We start from the raw sequence: 21840 nt of genomic DNA on the forward strand, positions 1-21840 counted from the left end.
AAGGAGGGCACGTACTGCATGGAGCACTGGGTGTTATACGAAAACAATGGATCGTGGATCACCACATCAAAAACTAATGATGTATTGTATGGTGACTAACATAACATAATAAAATTAAAAAAAAAAAAAAGAAATCAGTTGCATTTCTATACACTAACAATGAAGTAGGAGAAAGTAAAATTAAGAAAACAATTCCATTTACAATTATACCAAAAAGAAAAATACCTAGGAATAAACTTAACTAAGGAGGTATGTACTCTGAAAACTGTAGAACAATGTACTCTGAAAATAAAACTTGTTCTCTTGGGGCGCCTTGGTGGCTCAGTCAGTTAAGCGTCTGCCTTCGGCTCAGGTCGTGATGCCAGGGTCCTGCAATTGAGCCCCATATCGGGCTCCCTGCTCAGCAGGAGCCTGCTTCTCCCTCTCCTCCCTGCTTGTGATCTCTCTCACTATCTCTGTCATTATATCTCTTAAATAAAATAAATAAATAAAATCTTAAAAAAAAAAAAAAGCTTGCTCTCCTTCTCTCTCCATCATGTGAGGACAAAACAAGAAGGTAGCTGTCTGCAAGCCAGGGTACTCTGGCTTATGTACTTTATGTACTCTAAAAACGATAAAACAATGATGAAAGAAATTGAAGACAACACAAACAAATGGAAAGATAGTCCATCCTCATGGATTAGAAGAATTAGTATTTTAAAATGGCCATACTACCCAAAGCAATCTACAGATTCGACACTGTCCCTATCAAAATGCCAACAGAATTTTTCACATAACCAGAACAGATAATACTAAATTTTATATGAAACCACAAAAGATTCTGAATAGCCAAAGCAATCTTGAGAAAGAAGAACAAAGCTGCCAGTATCACAATTCCAGATTTCAAGATATACTACAAAGCTGTAGTAATCAAAACAGAATGGTACGGTACAAAAACAGACATATAGATAAATGAAGCATAACAGAGAGCCTAGAAATAAATCCATGATTACATGGTCAATTACTCTATGACAAAGGAGGCAAGAATACACAATAAGGAAAAGACAGTCTCCTCAATAAACAGTGCTGGGAAAACTGGACGGCTACATGCAAAAGAATGAAACAGGACCATTTTCTAACACCATACACAAAAATGGATTGAAGACCTAAATGTGAGACCTGAAATCACAGAACTCAAAAAGAGAACATAGGCATCAGCCTATGCAACATTTTTCAAGATATGTCTCCTAAGGCAAGAGAAATAAAAGCAAAAATAAACAATTAGGACTACACCAAAATAAGAAACTTTTGCACAGCGAAGGAAACCAAAATGAAAAGGCAACCTACTGAGTGGGAGAAGATATTTGGAAATGATGTATCTGATAAGGGGTTAATATCCAAAATATATAAGGAACTTCTACAACTCAACATTAAAAAAAACTCAAATAATCCAATTAAAATTTTTGGCAGAGGAACTTAATAGATTTTTTTTTCAAAGAAGACATACAGATGGCCAACAGATGCACAAAAAGATGCTCAACATCACTAATCATCAGAGAAATACAAATCAAAACCAAATGAAATATCACCTTACACCTGTTAGAATGGCTAAAATCAAAAAGACAAGAAATAAAGAAGTAAGTGTTGTAGAGGACATGGAGAAAAAGGAACGTGCTGTTGGTGGGAATGTAAATTGGTGCAATCACTGTGGAAAACACTATTGAGGTTCCTCCAAAAATTAAAAATAGAAATACCAGGAGACCATGAGTGGCTCAATCAGTTAAGCATCCAACTCTTGATTTTAGCTCAGGTCATGATCTCAGGGTCCTGGGATCAAGCCCCGAGTTGGGTTCCCCACTCAGCAGGGAGTCTGCTTATCTTGCTCTCCCTCTGCCCCTCCCCCTGCTCTCTCTCTGTCCCTCTAAAATAAATAAATAAATCTTTTTTAAAAATAGAAATACTGGGGCGCCTGGGTGGCTCAGTCATTAAGCGTCTGCCTTCGGCTCAGGTCATGATCCCAGGGTCCTGGGATCGAGCTCCGCATCGGGCTCCCTGCTCCACGGGGAAGCCTGTTTCTCCCTCTCCCACTCCCCCTGCTTGTGTTCCCTCTCTCACTGTGTCTCTCTCTGTCAAATAAATAAAATCTTTAAAAAAAAAATAGAAATACTATATGATTCAGTAATTCCATGACTGAGTATTTACCCAAAAAAAATGAAGACACTAATTTGAAAAGACATATGCACCCCTATGTTTATTGCAGCATTATTTACAATAGCCAAGATACAGGAGCAACACAAGTGTCCACCCATAAATGAATAGATAAAGAATATGTGGCATATATATATACAATAGAATATTACTCAGCCATAAAAAAGAATGAGATTTTTGCCATTTGCGACAACATGGATGGACCTAGAGGGTATCATGCTAAGTGAAATAAGTCAGAGAAAGACAAATATCCTTGTGATTTAACTTATATGTGGAATCTAAAAACAAAACAAAACAAATGAATGAACAAACAAAAAGCAGAAACAGACCCATAAGTACAGAGAACAAACTGAGGGCTGCCAGAGGGGAGGTAAGTGAGGGGAAGGGTTAAAGGGGTGAAGGGGAGCAGGAGGTACAGGCTTCTAGTTACGGAATGAGTAAGTCATGGAAATAAAAAGTACAGCATAGAGAATAGTCAATGGTACTGTAATAGTGTTCTGTGGTAACAGATGGTAACTATACTTGTGGTGGGCATAGAATAATGTATAAACTTGTTGAATCACTAGTTGTGCACCTGATACTAACGTAACATGGTGTGTCAACTATACTTCAACAAAAAAAAATGAGTATAAAAAAATAAAATAATAAATAAATATATACGGGTCAGAAGAGTTCATCTTTTATGCTTCCTTCCAGGTAAAATTCAAAAACAGACAAAACTAATCCATGGTGACAGAAATCAGAGTCTTGGCAATAATTTTTCGGATATGATACCTAAAGCACAAGCAACTAAATAAAAAATAAACACGTGGGACTATATCAAACTAAAAAGCTTCTGCACAGCAAAGCAAACCATCAACAAAATGAGAGGCAACCTATGGAATGCAAAAAAATTTGCAAATCACCCAATGACGAGGGGCTAATATCCAAAATATATAAAGAACTCATACAACTCAATAGCAAAAAATAATAATAATCCAATTAAAAATGGACAAAGGACATGAAGAGTCATTTTTACTGAAGAGACAAATGGCCAACAGGAATATGAAAAGGTGCTCAACATCACTAACTATCAGGGAAGTGCAAATCAAAACCATAATGAGACATCACTTCATGCCTATTAGAATGGCTAACAGGGGCGCCTGGGTGGCTCAGTTGGTTAAGTGACTGCCTTCAGCTCAGGTCATGATCCCAGGGTCCTGGGATCGAGCCCTGCATTGGGCTCCCTGCTCAGCAGGAAGCCTGCTTCTCCCTCTCCCACTCCCCCTGCTTGTGTTCCCTCTCTCACTGTCTCTCTCTGTCAATTAAATAAATAAAATCTTTAAAAAAAAAAAAATGGCTATCAACAAAAAGACAAGAGATAACAAATGTTGGCCAGGATATAGAGAAAAGGGAACCTCCGTGTACTTTTGATGGGAATATAAATTGGTGCAGCCACTGTGGAAAAGAGTGGAAGTTCCTCAAAAAATTAAAAATGGAACTACCATATGATCCAACAATCCCACTTCTGGGAATATATCCAAAGGAAAAAAAACACTATGTTGAAGAGATATCTGCCCCCCCCACACACACTATGTTCATTGCAGCATTATCTACAGTATCCAAGATATGGAAACAACCCAAGTGTCCATCAACAGATGAATGGATTAAAAAGTTGTGGTATTTATATACAATAGAATACTATTCAGCCATAAAAAAGAAGGAAACCCTATCTGTGATGACATGGATGGCCCTGAGGGCATTATGCCAAGTGAGATAAGTCTGACAGAAAGACAAATACCATATGTTCTCACTTATATGTGGAATTCTAAAACAGCAACAAACTCACAGAAAAAGAGATCAGATTTATGGTTACCAGAGATAGGGGATGGGGGAGCATGGGGGAGGGTGGGAAAAGATGAAGGTCGCCAAAAGGTACAAACATCCAGCTAAAGATAAACAAGTACTGGGGTGTAATGCACAACATCATGGCCGTTGCTAACACTGCTATATGGTATATTTGAAAGTTGTTAAGAGAGTAAATCATGACACATTGCAAGGAAAAAATTTTTCTTTTTTTCCTTTTTGTGCCTATATGACATGATGAATGCTAACTAAATGTATTATGGTAATCACTTCACAATATATGTAAGTAATGATGCTGTATACCTTAAACTTGTACAGTACTGTGTGGCAATTATATCTCAATAAAACTGGAACAAAGGAAAAAGAGAAAAAAAAGAAATCAGAACAGGAGTTGCCTATGGGAGTGAAGTTTGACTGGGAGGGATCACTGGGGAACTTTTTAGAATGATGAAAATGTTTACCTTGACTGGGATGGTAGTTACCCAGATGTATACATTTACCAAAACTAATCTAATTGCATATTTAAGATCTTTACATTTCTCTGCATGAAATTTAACTCATTAAAAAATAACCACTGCAATCAGGAAAAATTGTATTGTTTGTATACATATAATATAAATATTATAAATACACGCACATATATAATGCTTATAATCATAACTATATAAAATTGGTATGTGTATAAGAATATTGACCAGATAACAGCACAGCAAGTAAAGACAAGCAATTCAGAAGGAAGGTGCAAGTCTAATAAAATTTTATTTCCATTTTTGGTGTTATAATTTTGTTTGAGCAAGAGATTTTTTTTTTTTTTAAAGATTTTATTTATTTATTTGAGACAGAGAGAATGAGAGAGAGAGAGCACATGAGAGGGGGGAGGGTCAGAGGGAGAAGCAGGCTCCCTGCCGAGCAGGAAGCCCGATGCGGGACTCGATCCAGGGACTCCAGGATCATGACCCGAGCCGAAGGCAGTCGCTTAACCAACTGAGCCACCCAGGCGCCCAAGAGATTTTTTTTTTTAATGAACAAAAATTCAATCCTGTTTTGTTCATGATGCTAGTATTTTGTGCTCCCTTTCCAGGAAATGGCCAACTTCTTGTACCAATAATTCCTGAGGACAAAAGCAAGGGATTGGTGCAGCGTCGATGAGTGTGCTGTGCCACCGAGATTCCCAGCTTTCCTGCAGGATTGAAGTACTCAATCCCCACCTGCCCAGGAGTGTTGGCTGTTGAAGACTCCCAGCTCCAACTCCCTGAGGGCCTTGACCACAGCCAAAGAGAGCTACTCATCCCTTCCCCAGGAACCTGCACCAACTATGAGGTAGGCTGCCCCACCCCCTTGCCTCACTCAATCCTGAAGGATGCTCCTGGCTTCAGAGCTTCCCATGGGAACAGTCCTGCTGCCTTCACTCCCCCATAGGTGTTGTTGCTGACAGCAGTCCCATAAACCTGCACATAATCTCTGAAAAACTTAGAGGACAGTTGGTTTCCTCATTGGTACCATTTTGTAGGGTTGGATTTGCACTACATCAGCCTTGATAACAAGGCAAAATGAATCATACAGCCAAAGCATGACAACTTAAAGAGAAAGCACAGAATGGCAGAGGATGGAGAGAAGAAATAGGACTTACTCACTCCTCTGTCCTGTCTCCTGGAACATATGACATCCATAGGAATGTCTCAAGAATGAGTGAACAAGGGGCGTCTGGGTGGCTCAGTCATTAAGCGTCTGCCTTCGGCTCAGGTCATGATCCCAGGGTCCTGGGCTCGAGCACTGCATCAGGCTCCCTGCTCCACGGGAAGCCTGCTTCTCCCTCTCCCACTCCCCCTGCTTGTGTTCCCTCTCTCGCTTTGTTTCTCTCTGTCAAATAAATAAATAAAATCTTAAAAAAAAAAAAAAAAAGAATGAGTGAACAAATAGGTACTACATCTATATCTTTTTTGTCATTTCTCAAACTGTTCTCACAACAGAAAATCATTTACATGAAAGGTCTGAGAACTGCTCCATTCTGAAATTACAATAGTTCTGGAGTTTGAATATCTTCATGCCAAAATTTGTTGATCATTGTCAAACTAAAGTCATTGCTACCTGCCAAAACAGATAAATGTCTGAAAACTGTCACCATTTCTGTTGCCATGAGTCCATTGCAATATCATGGCCACTGTCTACCAGAGGTGGGCAGCCATCACCTTATCCACCCACTGGTCATTCACAGTCCACTGGATCACACCATCTCTGACAACACCATGTTGTCAGTCTTTACAGTTGTATGATTTTTAGTGATCATTTTTTTAATTAAAAAAATTTTTTAACTGTGGTAAGATACACATAAGATTTACCATCTTAACCACTTATAAATGTACAATTCACTGACAGTAAGTATATTCACATTGTTGTGCAACCATCACTACATCTATCTCAGGAATTTTTTTTTTTTTTTAAGATTTTATTTATTTATTTGACAAAGAGAGACAAAGCGAGAGAAGGAACACAAGCAGGGGGAGTGGGAGAGGGAGAAACAGGCTTCCCGCCAAACAGGGAGCCCGATGCAGGGCTCGATCCCAGGAGTCTGGGATCATGACCTGAGCCGAAGGCAGACGCTTAACGACTGAACCACCCAGGCGCCCCTCAGGAATATTTTCAACATCCCAAACTGAAACCCTGTACCCATTAAACTTCCCAGCTCCTGGTAACCTGTATTCTACTTTGTCTCTGATTTTGACTACTCTAGGTCTCTCAATAAGTGGAATCATACAGTATTTGACCTTTTGTGATTAGTGACATTTCACTTAGCATGTACTCAAGGTTCATCCATGTAGTATCATGTGTCAGAATTTCACTCTTTTTTAAGCTTAAATAATATTCCATTGTATGTATATAGCACATTTTGTTTATTCATTCATCCACTAATGGACACTTGGGTTGCTTCCACCTTTTGTGGCTATTGTGAATAATGCTGCTATGAATATTAGTGCATAAATATTTGTTCAAGTCCCTACTTTCAATTCTTGTGTGTATATAACCACAAGCTGAATTGCTAGATTAAATGGTGATTCTGTTTTTACTTTTTTTTTAAAGTAATCTCTACACCCAATGTGGGGCTTGAACTCAATGACCCTGAGATCAAGAGTCCCATGCCCTACCAACTGAGCCAGCCAGGCACTCCTGTCTTTTTTGAGGAACTGCCATACTGTTTTCCACAGTGGTTGTACCATTTTACATTCCTACTAACAGTGTATGAAGGTTCCAATTTTTCCACATTCTCACCCACATTTGTTATTTCCTTTTTGGACAGTAGCCATCCCAATAGGTGTGAAGTAGTACCTCATCATGGTTTTGATCATTCTCTAGTGAGCTGTGATGGTGAGCATCTTTTCATGTGCTCATTGGCCCTTTGTTTTTCTTCCTTAGAGAAATATCTACTCAAGTCCTTTGCCCATTTTCTAATTGGGTTGCTTGTTTTTTGTTGTTGTTGAATTGTAGGAGTTCTTTATGTCCTGGAATTTGCCCTTATCATCAGATATATGATTTGCAAATATGTTCTCCCTTTCTTTTCATTGCCTAGTCACTGTTAATTGTTTTCTTTGAGGGACAGAAATTTTTAATTTTGATGTAGTCCAATTTATCTATTTATTCTTTTGTTGCCTATGCTTTTGATATTATAGCCAAGAAATCATTGCCAAATCCAATGTCATGAAGTTTTTTTCCCTATGTATTCTTCTAAAAGTTTTATGGTTTTAGCTTTTACATTTAGATCTTTGATCCATTTTGAAGTAATTTCTGTGTATGGTGTAAGGTAAGAGTTCAACTTCATTTTTTTGCATGTCAATATCAAGTTTTCCCAAAAGCATCTGTTGAAAGGACTGTCCTTTCCCCCAGTGCATGGTATTGGTAACCTGGTTGAAAATCATTTGACCATATATATGAGGATTTATTTCTGGGCTCTTTATTCCATTGGTCTATATGTCTGCTTTAAGCAGAGTGATTACTTTGAGTATCTTTTTTAACAACTCTGAACAATTATGATGTTTGGCATTGTGGATTAAAGGTCTTCCACTATAATCTGCTTCCATACATATTCTACGAAAAGGCTGTACTTCCTTAAGAGCCAAGACCACGTCTAGTTGTCTTTGTAACCTCAGTGCCTGACATTGTTTCTGATACATAGTAGGTGCTCCAAAAATATGTGACCCAGGTGCAGCAAGACACTGGTAAGCAATTTTTGCTCACCACATGGCCACCTTGAACTGGGACTCAGCATATCAATGCATTCTTAAAAGAGATTAAACACCACAACATATCAATAAGAAATGTCTACTTTACTGAAGAATTCTTGGGGAGGAAAGAAGGCAAGTTTATATTGCACACCATATGGCAAGACTTCATAAAAATTCCTTTAAATATTTCTCTTATTGTTTTTTCCTCAAAGTCTTCTCCCCTGCCACTACTTCATTTTCCTTCCTCTCTTCTTCTTCCTTTAACTCAGCCTCTAAAAATATATGCTCTATTGTCCCAAAGCTGTTCAGTTCTCAGCCTTACAGTGCCAACCTACTCAGACAAATAAGAGCCTGGTGGTTGGTTAATGGAGCAGAACCATCTATCTTCTTCAAGCTTAATGCTTAGGAGCTCATCTTCACCCCCACCCCAAACAGCTGATCAAAGTGTTCACCCCACCTACATGGGTTTCCTGAAAGGGAGGAGGGCAGGGGAGGTACCAAGAGAGGTAGGAATCTACTGCTAGGAAAATAAGACTTTTCTCCATTGAGTTACAAAGATATATTGAATGAATGAATCAAGATTATCACCGTCAAGTGTTAGTCAATGTCAAGACACCTGCCAGAAGCCACAGTTTCTTCTAATCCTAACCCCTTCTCCTGCTGGGCCCTGGTCAATCACTCCTTAGTGGGCTCCTAGCCTGACAGAGACCACAGCAAAGCTCTGGGTCTGAGATACAGAGCTCTCTGGGTCACCAAGGTATCACTGGTCCTGCTTTCTCTGGTCCTGTGGGTCTCTAATGCCTGAGCCCATCTGTCTTGCTGGGCCCCCCTTCATTGGCCTCCAGGCTCCATCTGTCTTCTGGTCTCTGGTCCATGTAAGTGCTTTGACCATCTTTACCTCCCCAGTACTGCTTCCAGCCCCACTCTCATCTGTGCTACCTGGACATGGCCCTCTTCTACCCTAGTTTCACTGCTTCACTTCCATCCTAAACACTGGATGCTGAGCTTTCCAGAGAAATGGGAGTGGGATGAAAAAAGAGTCTCCTGTTATTTAAACACTTACTGTCCCGAGTGCTGTGATTAAGGGCTCTTAACCACAAGACTGGGTTGAATACTGCTTTGCCACTCACAAGATATGTGACCTTGGGCAAGTCACTTGACCTCTCTGTGCCTAGGTTTTCTCATATGCAATATAGAGATAATAATAGTAAATAATATAGAAAATGCTCAATTCATGTTCACTGTTGATATTATTATGATTACTGGTCACATGCACTGACTTCATTTAATCCTCACAAAAATCTTGCAAGGTAAGTATTATTCTCCTGGCCTCACAGGTTTTACAGAAAAGAAAATTAGAGTTCAGATAAAGGAACTCACCCATGGTTACAGTGCTAGTAAGTAGTGGAAACTAGATCTAAACTTGGTCTGTTTGACCCCCAGACCCCTTGTCCTTTCCATCATGTCAGGTCTCCTCCAAAGGCAACTACTTCCAAGATACAGAATGGTCAAGGCTCCTTGGGGAAAAGTAAACAGCAAGAGGCCCCCAGCTGGGGCAATTACTTTTTGGGGCATATTCAGGAAATAATGAAGGGACATAGAATGAATATTAAACCAGATTTAAAATAAGCAGCTCCACCTTGCCACTCATTAGCTAGGTGCACAGGTAACCAATCCTCAAAGCCCTCCTCTGAAAAATGGGAATGTTAATACAATGTTTTTATAACAATAATAATAACAGCCCTGTGTGGGAAGCACAGGGTGAGACAGCAGTAAATTAGATGCAGTATAAGCCATGTGAAAGTACTCTACATATTATGAAATGTGTCACAAATATAAGATTACTATTTGAAGTCAGCGTGGGATAGTGAAAGAGACAGTCTTTGAATCCAAAAGAAATGAGGTCAAATCACAGTAGTTGGGTATCCTGGGTAGGTTATTTCACTTTTCTGAGCCTCAGTATCCTCACGAATGGGAATGTATCAGACTCTCAGTTGTGAGTGACAGAAAACTCAACTCCACAGACATTGGCATGGAAAAGGAATTGATTCTGACTCAAGTATTTGAGCTATAGTTTGCATGCAAACAATGTTGCCAAGTCACAGGCTCTCTCTTGAACTCTTCACTCTGTCCTCATATGCATTGTAACATTCTCCTTAAATAGTAGCCATCCCCCACCAACACATCAGGATTAGATGCAGCCCCCTAAACAACCACAGAGCAGAAAACTTCTTTATTGCCACAGTTCCAGAATTAATTTTCATTGACCTGGCTTGGATCATGTGTCTATCCCCAAACCAATCGTTGAAGCTGGGAGATAATAATATTCTGATTGGTCAGGCCCTGGAATAAGAGGGGTGGGATAAGCCCCATCAGAAACCTATGAGCTGAGAATGGGGTGGGGGGCTGATTCTCCAAAAGACAAAATGCTATTACCTGGAAAGCGGGCAATGGATACTAGGCCAGCAGCAACAAATGTCCATGACAGAGGATGCGATGGCCTCATGATGGAGTTGTCTCCAGGTGTAAATGAGCCCTGCAAATAAATAGGTGACTGTGGTGATTATAGAGGAGGGCAGGGCTCTGCAAAGTAAATTCTGAGCTAGTATCAGTCAGAGGAGAAGCAAAAGGAGCACCCTGACTGAGGCAAACGCAGAAGGTCCTAAGATGGGCGGTAAGGCGTTGGATCCCACACACTGGACTGGTGCTGGGGCAAAAGTCAAGGTCAGCCCACAAGAAGCAGGGTGTAGGGCTCAGAATGGGCAGGTAACAAGATATGGCCGGGACTGCAGCCAAGAGGCCAATGCTAGTGAAGCTGTGGCTCTGGCTTCTGGTTGAGTGGACAGCTTGTCCCCCTAAAAGGGCCAGGCCCAGCAGGCAAAGAAAACCATAGCAACCACAAGTTAAGGAAGACGGATGAAAAGCTTGTAAACACAGCTTCCAGCCATGTGGCATAGCTTTGGGCTCCCAGGAGACAGCCACATAAAGACCAGTCTGGCTCATGGCGACCAGGCAAAGGGGACTATTTCTGGGCTCAACTGTGGGCTGACACAGAGTCTACAAACCAGACAGGCAGAGAGACACCATGGCTGCAAAAGCACAGTCTTGTGTTGCACTGCTATTTGCTCACGTGTGCATAGGGGCCAAGCTTGCTGTCTGCCCACACTGGTTCATGCCCACCCCTCCTCCCATCTCCATGCAAACTTCTGACCCAGCCGCAGCACTGGGTGGTGAGTGACCATTTAGAGTGGCGGCAACTGTGAAACCTACTAAGGAGCTCCGTGTTGCTCTGTCATAAATAACCAACTGTCTCATGCAATTTCCTGAGCTGTACAATCAGCAATGACAATCTGCCTTTCCATCCATCAGCGGGCAGTGACTGTGGGCCCTCAGCAGGATGCTGATAACTCCATTTTTCAAAGGCCCTGGACAGACCCACTTTTCACCACTGAGAGTTAACCATTACTCTGCAGTGCTGGGTGTGATAGTACCCACCCAGAACAGACATTTAATAGGATATAAAATCTTTCTCTCCAATCCGATTTTCCAAAGAGAAAAAGAGAAAAAATCAGCAAACTCTTTTTTGCCTGATAAATACTTGAAATTTTAGGTGCACAGAACCCAAACAGTAACTATGACAACACAAGCCACTCCAGTAAGACTAACACAGATTATTTCCAGCACAATAGCCTGGCTTGTGCTCAGAAAGCAGAGGTAATGTTGGCTGAAAGCAATTCCTGAATTGTGGGGGAGGGGGGATGAGGGAGGAAGGATAAAATCCTCCGGCAGTAGAAGCTTCATGCTCAGGTTTCTGGTTTCAGGCCTCTAGGATTCAGTGGCAAGATGAATTAACTACTGGATTAATATCTTGCCTCTCCACACTAATGAGCTGGCAGCCTCTTCATCCTCTGCTTGGGCTTCTTCACTTCCAACCACAAAGCCACTCAAACCCCACGACTGACAGTGACAGCACTAAGAATATGGGCTGTGAAAATTACAGAATCAGACAAACAGTTTGACCAGATGTTATGGATCACCCAGACTGGGAGACTCTTGGAAAACAAGAGATGCGCTGTATGTCCTACACAGGGTTGAGGACCTGACCCATGGTTGGTAAAGCTCTGTCCAACCTCATTTATTTTACAGATGGGAAAAACGAGACCCAGGAAACTTAGGAGACTTGGCTATAGTCACTCAGAATCAGGAGGTGACATGGACTTCTGGTTAAGGTCACTGGCACGTAGGGCCAGACTGAATGGGATTTGCATCCTGGCTATTAGACTCTGGGCAAGTCAGTTACCCTCAATGAACCTGAGTTTGCTTAAGAATAATAATTATGATAATAATAATAAAAGGACCTACCTTTTAAGGTTGTTATAAGAATAAATGAAGTAATCCATATATTCAACATATAATAGGTACCCCCAAAATAATTGATACTGTTATTAATGCAAAGCCAGAACTAAACCAATTATTCCCCAGAAGACTTGCGCACAATGCAAGAGGAGATCCAACTTCACCTCAATCCGTATCCTATTTCTTTCCATACCCCACCTGCTTTTGACACAAACTGACCATTTAACCAGTTAACATTTAACAATCTTCTTTTTTTTAAGATTTTATTTATTTATCTATTTGAAAGAGAGAGAGCAGGGGAAGGAGCAGAGGGAGAGGGATAAGCAGACTCCATGCTGAGCATGGAACCTGATGTGGAGCTCAATCCCAGCACCCTGAGATCATGACCTAAGCCAAAATCAGGAGTCGGCCGTTTAACCGAATGAGCCACCCAGGCACCCCAGATTTAACAATCTTCTTTAAGGCAGTGTTTCTCAAACATTTTGGTCTCAGGATCCTTTTCCATACTTAAAAGTTATTGAGGATTCCCAAAGAACTTTCATTTATATGGGTGTTTTATTTTTTATTTTATTTCTTTTAAAAGATTTTATTTATTTGACAGAGAGAACAAGCAGGGGGAGCGGCAGGCAGAGAGAGAGAGAAGCAGCCTCCCCGCTGAGCAGGGAGCCTGACACAGGGCTCGATCCCAGGACTCTGGCTCATGACCTGAGGTGAAGGCAGATACTTAACTGACTGAGCCACACAGGCGCCCCTATATGGGTTTTTTAAACTATTTATTAGTTTATTTTTAAATAACAACAATAAACTCATTAAACATTAACATTAATTACATATTTTTATGAAATATAACTATTTTCCAAAACAAAAAAACACTTAATGAGATTTATGCAAATCTCTTTAATGTCTGGCTTGATAGAGGACAGCTAGGTTCTCAGATCTGCCTCTGCATTCAATCTATTGTGATACACCATTTGAACTGAAGTATATGAAGAAAATATAGTCTCATACGGATAATATATATAGTTGGAAAAGGGAGGGATACTTAAATAGCAGTTCAGATAATTGTGAATTTTCTTCTTTGATACTACCTCAAAACTCAGCAAGTAGTAGTTTCTTAAGGATTAGTTGCAGGTAGAATCTGAAACCACATGGACAAAATCTTCATACTCTGTAACATTACAATCTATTGGCCTATCATGCACTTTGAATGGATTTTTTTTAAACTTATGCATGATTTTCTAACATCGTGCATTGGTCATTTGGAAAATACTGGCTGAGTTACATAGCTCTTCCAAAGGTTGTCACATTTCACTATATAAGATCACATTCATTAACATCACTACTAATCTCATGAGATAAGTCTTTATTGGGAAGCTGTCAAGTTCATAGTAACACATATTCTAATTTTCACTTGAAAGCTTGAATTTGATCTTCTGTAACAAATACTATCAGTGTTTTCCTTCACAGGCTCATTTCAATTATTTTTGAGAAATTTTCTACCACATACCCTAGCTGGAGTAACTACAGTATTCATTAAAAGATAATTTAAAAAAAAAAAAAAGGTAAAAACCACAACTCTCATACAGAAATAAAATGCATACATTATTAAAGATTTTATTTAACTCATAATGACAGAACCAAGCAGATGTTTTAACCAGTTCAAAGAAGTCCAAGAAGCAAAAATTTATAATGAATAAAAGGATGTTGAAATGAATGTGCAAACAGCACAAAACTGGCTTTTTCAAAGAGGGGGGAAGGGTGTCCCTCACCAGGTGGGATTCATTTGCATCTCCAGACAAGAATTACTTTGCATTGCTATCAGTTATCTACAACTTAGAGAGTTGTAAAAGAGCTCCACAGAATCACACTGGGCTAAGCATGTGCTATATACCACGGAGTTTTCCTCTGAAGCACAGATCTTCCCCCAGTCTTCTGTCACCCATTCTTTCAAGTAAAGATGGTGGTTTTGGGGGGAGAGGGGGAAGCAGCTAGTTCGGCTCACAACTCAGCACAAGTGCATTTCCTGAGATAATCATCCTACGTTGGTATGCAACATAAGTAGCCCTGATGAAGTCTGGTGCCACTGCCTTATTTCTGCTAAGGTGCAAGCAAGTTGAGCTAACATTGCTGTTACACCATTAGTACAAACCCCAACACAATGAAATGACAAATAATGGTCTTAGTATTCATCTGATACTTTTAGATTAATAAATAATTTTGACCTTGAGGACCCCCTGACCAGGTCTTGGGGAATCCTAGGGGACCATACTTTTAGAACCACCACCCTAAGGTGGAAGTTGATTGAGGAAATGATCTAAAGAAAAATGAACAGGAGCCCCTGACTGGCTCAGTCTCTTGAGAGCATGGGACTCTTGATCTTGGGGTCATGAGTTCAGGCTCCACGTTGGGCACAGAGCTTACTGGAGGGGCGGGGGGGCGGGGGGGTGGGTAAGGAAGAAGAAGAAGATGCAAAGAGCCAAACATCTGCAAACTGAAAAATCACTGCTTGGAGAGGGAAAAGTTATCATTGAAAATCTAGGAATAGTGGCATGGGGTTGGGGAAGTGAAGAATTTAAACACAATAATAAAACCTACTAAAAGTTACTATGCTTTGTTATTATGTACTGGCAATTCCAAATAATGCCAGTGATAAAAATACTCCTATCCACATGGCAGACCATTCCCACTGCTCCACCTGTATGCCACAGTCCAGAAGTACAGAGCCAAGTCACAGGAATCCACTAGAATTAGCAGCACAGACTGTATAGGGAAGAGGTAGCGACCATTACACTTTTCTTTTAGTGACTACCTTAGAAATGTTAACATGGATGCTTGTCAAAATCCAAAACTGATCAGTATCTTAACCTTCCTCTCCTCCCAAAAATAGGGATTGTAACTCTCCAACGTTAGTCATCTCCTCTCCCAAATTTTGAACCACTGTTACCATACATTTTGGTTTTATTAACCTTACAAGACATTGTTGTTATCTTCTAGAATTGATGTTTTTTGATTTGTCCATGTATTTAGCACTTTCTTTGCTCTTCATTCCTTTTTGCATCTCAGACCTTCCCTCTGCCTAAAGTATATTCTTTAGAGTTTCCTTTAGTGAGAGTCTGCTGGTGATGAATTCTCAGATTTTATCTGCAAATATCTTTATTTCCTCCTCCTTTAAAAAATATTTTTGCTTGGGCACCTGGGTGGCTCAGTCGTTAAGCGTCTGCCTTCGGCTCAGGTCATGATCCCAGGGTCCTGGGATTGAGCCATGCATCGGGCTCCCTGCTCAGCGGGAAGCCTGCTTCTCCCTCTCCCACTCCCCCTGCTTGTGTTCCTTCTCTCGCTATGTATCTCTCTGTCAAATAAATAAATAAAATCTTTAAAATATATATATATATATATTTGCTGCATATATAATCCTAGGTTCACAGTTACTTTCTCAGAACACTTAAAATATTTTGGTGGTTTCTATTATTGCTGCTGAGAGGACAACTGTCAGGATAATTGCCATTCTTTAAAGACAATCTATCTTGCCTCTGAGATTGCTTTAAGATCTTCTCTTCTTTGGTGTTCTGCAGTTTCATTTATGATGTGTGCAGGTATGGATTTCTTCTTAGCTTTTTTTTCCACTATGCTTTTTCTTGGAGTATAATTAACATACAGTGTTATATTAGCTTCAGGTGTACAATATAATGATTCAACAGTTCTATACATTGCTCGGTGCTCAAGACAAGTGTACTCTGGATTTCTTTTTATCTCACTTGAGATTCACTGGGCTTCCTGAATATGTGGACAGGTGTCTTTCGCCAATACTGAAGTCCTCAGCTACTATCTGTTTAAATATTATCTCTGTATCATTCTTTCTCTTTTCTTTCTTTTTTTTTTTTAAAGATTTTATTTATTTATTTGACAGAGACAGAGAGAGCGAGAGCAGGAACACAAGCAGCGGGAGGGGGAGAGGGAGAAGCAGGCTTCCCGCCGAGCAGGGAGCCCGATGTGGGACTCGATCCCAGGACCCTGGGATCATGACCTGAGCCGAAGGCAGACGCTTAACGACTGAGCCACCCAGGCGCCCCATTCTTTCTCTTTTCTTATGGAACATTATTTGTGTATTAAATTGCTTCACTCTACCTTCCAGATTTCTTAACATCTCTTTCCTATTTTCCATCCCTTTGTCTCTTCTCTGTGTTGTGTCCTGAATATATTTTTCAGAGCTCTCCCCTTGGTTACTGATTCTTTCCTTGGTGTATCTAAATAACTGTTGAATCCGTAATTTTACATTTCTAAAAATGTTTTTCAAATATACTCTGTCAGTTTATAGTCTGATTCTTTATTCATAATTTTATTTCCATAAACATATTAAAATACTTCTTTTATATTCTGTGTCTGATGATTCCACTCTCCACATTGTTCATGGGTCTGATTCTGCTGTCTGTTGTTTCTGCTGGCTTGGTACTCATGTTTCCTTGGGATTCCTTAACATATTTTATCATTTTTGAGTAGGAGCTGAAATTTCTTAGAAATTTATCATTAAGAATTCTTTGAGGCATGGGGAAGGCGAGTTCCTCTGAGGGGATATGCATTTGGTTCTGCTAGGCACTTCAAGAGAACTACCAATGTAGCACCACTTTGGCAGTGTGAATTCATGTTATAGATTCTCAAAAGTGTTGACTTGTGGTTACAAATTCTCAGGGAAGATTTTTTTTAACCCTCCACCTGGCCTCATTGTTTAAGACAAGCAATTGTTTTTCCCTCCAGTGACAGGTTTATTTCTAAATTATTCTTTTTTTTTTTAAAGATTGTATTTATTTATTTATTTGAGAGCGAGAATGAGAGAGAGAGAGAGAGCATGAGAGGGGGAGGATCAGAGGGAGAAGCAGACTCCCTGCTGAGCAGGGAGCCTGATGCGGGACTTGATCCCGGGACTCCAGGATCATGACCTGAGCCGAAGGCAGTCGCTTAACCAACTGAGCCACCCAGGTGCCCTATTTCTAAATTATTCTTGCACTAAATCACCTTCACACTGAGCTATGGCCATCTGAGGTCCTGACTTTATGGGAGGGGTCCTATTAGACCCTCACTTTGGGCACATTCTAGGCTTCATCTCCTTTCTTCCATGAAAAATGAAAGCTCAAAAATCACCTCATTCAGCAAGTATCTATGAGGCAAAAGCCAGATTTGGGACTCTGTTTACCTTTCTTAGTTTTTGGCCTTTGAGGATTCTTTAATAACTTGCTGGCTCATGAACACATTTTTTAAAATGGCTTTTATATGTTATCCAGCACATTTAGTTTTTTCCAGCAGGAGAATCAGTCAAGGTACTTACTCCCCCAGACTGTAAGAAATGAAAGTTCACATAAAAGCATGTGGTATATAAATGATGAATGGTTTAATGCTGCTTGTTTATGTGGAAAAGGAGTAAGGAAAGGCAACGAGACTGCAGCTGGGGATAAATCTGAAAAGCTCAGTAGGGACTAGCCAATGAAGGGCCTTGAATGTCAATCTACATTTGAACTTTATCCAGCAGGTAATGGAGGTGCTTCTAAATTTGGACCCAAGATTCATAAGGTTCTTCGTATACTATCTTAGGATTCTATAGCATCCCTTTAAAGTAGTGTTTCTCAGTGTCCAAGTTCCACCTGCATCAGAACCATCTGGTTTATATATCAAAACTTGCAGATTTCCAAGTCCCATCACAAACCTACTGAATCAGTACCTCCAGGGAGGGAAGCTGGGGAAGAGATCACTGGTAGACTGGGAAATCACTTTGTAATGACATAGAAGAGAATAAAAATTCACAGGAGCTCCTGGCTGGCTCAGTCGGTAGAGTGACTCTTGATCTCAGGGTTGTAAGTTCAAGCCCCCACTGGGTGTAGAGATTACTTAAAAATAAGATAAATTTAAAAAAAAGAAAAAGAAAAAAAGTCACTTACAGTGTGTCCTTTGCTACAAGTATTATTTCATTAAACTTTTGTTTAGGTGTTACAAAGTGTGCACGTGGATATGTGTGCATGTGTGCTTGTACACACGCTGGCCCAAGCTATAAAATGTGTTTTTATGTGTTAAAGTCAAAAAACTTAGAGAAGCAATGTCTTAGAGGATGCCCTTTATATTGTTTTTGATCAGATTCTACCTGTAATTAAAATCTTATGTGGAAAAGGAATGCAGCATAATTTCCTCCTGAATAACCCTGCCCATAGCAGGCTGGAACACATCTATATTTGTACATAAATCAATTAATTTTGGCATTTCCTGACTCAAAATGAAGTGATGGAAAGGCATCTCCATGAACCTGGTATGGGTGGAAACATGCTGTTAATTGTCACCTATTCAAGAACTGTTTTCTCATTTTCCTCAAGAGATTACAAAGCCTATGTTCTGGCTCTCATTATATCTCAGCAACCCCATACTTAAGAAGATGAAGTATCACAAAATCCTGGCACAACTAATTCCAAAGTTACTGAGGGGGTCCCTTTGCTGTCCAGGATTTTGTATTGCTTCCACAAATGGTCATAGGTTGAAACCTGAAATATCCTTTGTTATTTGGATACTTTTTTCCTTGTACTTGCTTCAATGGTGTGAGTGTGTGAGTGTGTGTGTGTCTGTGTGTGTGTATTTATTTGTGGCCTATTCTCCAAAAACACTGATGAGCAAGGACAAATACAAACCCATCTATCCAAGTATCAATACCAAACACACACACACACACACACATTGTTGTCCTGAATATTTCACAGGTTTCAGTAATACATATAATTCCTATTATGTCTGCCACTTCCACATACCTCTAGTACTGTTATTTATCTTTTTTCATTAAACCAAATCACAGCTTTATATAAAAAAGTTTTCATGAAGAGTATTTTAGAGATATCACCTCACACCTGTTACAATGACTAGTATCAAAAAGACAAAAAATAACAAGTGTTGGTAAGAATGTGGAGAAAAAGAAACCCTCCTGCACTGTAGGTGGGAATGTAAATTGGTGCAGTATGGAAGTTCCTCAAAAAACTAAAAATAGAAATACCATATAATCCAGTAATTCCACTTCTGGGTATGTACCCAGAGAAAACAAAAATACTAGTTTGAAAAGATACATGCGCCCCTACCTATGTTCATTGCAACATTATTTACAATAGCCACGATATGGAAGCAGACTAAGTATTCATCAATAGATGAATGGATAAAGATGTGGTATGTATAGACAATGGAATGTTAGTCAAAAAAAGAATAAAATCTTGCCTTTTGCAACAACATCGGTAGACCTAAAGGGTATTATGCTAAGTAAAATGAGTCAAAGATAAATACCATATGATTTCACTTAGATGTGGAATCTAAAGCAAACAAACAGACAAACAAATGGACAAGACAAAACAAACACACTCATAAACACAGAGAACAAACTGGTGGTTGCCAAAGGGGAGGTGGATGGGGGGATGGGCAAAATAGGTGAAGGAGATTAAGAGGTACAAACTTCCAGTTATAAAATAAGTCATGGGGATACAAAGTATAGCATAGGGAATATAGTCAATAATATTGTAATAACTTTGTATGTTGACAGGTGGTAACTACACTTATCATAGTGAACTCTTCATAATGTATTAAATGTCAAGTCACTATGTTGTACACCTGAACCTAATATACTATTGCATGACAACTATACTTCAATTAAAAATAAATTATTTCATTTTATTTTAAGATTTTATCTATTTAGAGAGAGAAAGAGAACACGCAAACAAGCAGGGGGAGGGGCAGAGAGAGAGGGAGAGAATCCTCAAGTAGACTCCACACTGAGCACAGAGCCTGATGCGGGGCTCCATCCCACGACCTGGAAACCATGACCTGAGTTGGACGCTCAACCAACTGAGCCACCCAGGCACCCCTATCTTATTTTATTTCTAATAAATAAATTTTTTAAAAGATTTTATTTATTTATTTGACAGAGAGAGACACAGGGAGAGAGGGAACACAAGCAGGGGGAGTGGGAGAGGGAGAAGCAGGCTTCCCGCCGAGCAGAGAGCTCAATGTGGGGCTCGATCCCAGGACCCTGGGATCATGACCTTAGCCGAAGGCAGACGCTTAATGACTGAGCCACCCAGGCGCCCCTAATAAATAAATTTTTAAAAGACTGTCTTATATCCCTTATCAAAAGGAAAACTAGAATCACTCGCCCAAATTAGAGGTAACTGTAAAAAACAAATGCGTAAGAAGGAGAACCAAGTTATCACACTCATATTCCAATACCTGCCAAGGCTCTGAACCTGAATGAAACCTGTTCTCTTTATTTTAAAAAGAGACTTGAGGGGCGCCTGGGTGGCTCAGTCGTTAAGCGTCTGCCTTCGGCTCAGGTCATGATCCCAGCATCCTGGGATCGAGCCCCGTCTCGGGCTCCCTGCTCCGCAGGAAGCCAGCTTCTCCCTCTCCCACTCCCCCTGTTTGTGTTCCCTCTCTTGCTATATCTCTGTCAAATAAATAAATAAAATCTTTAAAAAAAAAAAAAAGAGAGAGATTTGAATGTTTCTTTTTAAAGACCGCCTGGCGGAGGGGGGGACCTGACTGGCTCAGTCCACAGAGCATGCCACTCTTGATCTCAGGGTTGTGAGTTCAAGCCCCATGTTGGGTATAGAGCTTACTTAAAAAAAAAATTAAAAACTTACCAGGATCAAACTGAGTCTTTTTCTGTGATGTTAGCAAAAGGCATGAGCAATTAGAAAAGGAAATAACTTTCTCGTTAGTGATTCATTTTAGTTTTTAGTTTGCTTTTGTTTTGTTTCTTGCAATTTATTTTCAGTCTGAACAAGTGTCTCTTAGGATCATCTCCTATTCCACTGATCCTTCAAGTTTGGGAAAGGATGCTATAGATCTGAGGTTCTCAAACTGCAGCGTACATCAGAATCACCCAAAGAGCATGTCAGACCAGATGGCTGGGCCTCATCCCCCGTTTCTGAGTCAGCAAGTGAAGCCCAAGAGGTTTCCAGGTGGTGCTAATGCTGTGGGTGCAGACCACACTCTGGGAACCACTGCACAGATGAATCCGCCACATCTATTACAGCCCTGTTCAACTGACCCTCCTTTTCTGCCCTCTCTATCCACATTAAACTTCTAGTCACTTCTTGCCCATCTCACCGATTCTCAGTCTTTTCACCCAAAACAAACATCATCCTCCCTTCACAAGTCCCATGCTTTGAAATACTTTTTGCCTATCAAACAGAACACACTTATCAAGTAATAATTTATTTTCTCA

General features: G+C 40.1%; 1 protein-coding gene across 2 annotated transcripts in view; it reads right to left on the minus strand.

Moving 5' to 3' along the window:
- The window catches only part of SRGAP3 (SLIT-ROBO Rho GTPase activating protein 3), a 331526-nt gene that overhangs the window by 258709 nt on the left and 50977 nt on the right, over positions 1–21840 (minus strand). The window contains exon 5 of one of the 2 annotated variants that reach the window (XM_081821625.1): positions 10686–10785. The exons of the other annotated variant lie outside the window; for it this stretch is intronic. The gene's annotated coding sequence lies outside the window, so the exon portion shown is untranslated. The remainder of the gene's footprint in view (positions 1–10685; positions 10786–21840) is intronic. 2 annotated transcript variants of the gene reach the window in all.

This window comes from Leptonychotes weddellii, chromosome 1, assembly GCF_054177405.1.
Source record: "Leptonychotes weddellii isolate Sample4059 chromosome 1, ASM5417740v2, whole genome shotgun sequence".
Lineage (NCBI taxonomy): Eukaryota > Metazoa > Chordata > Mammalia > Carnivora > Phocidae > Leptonychotes > Leptonychotes weddellii.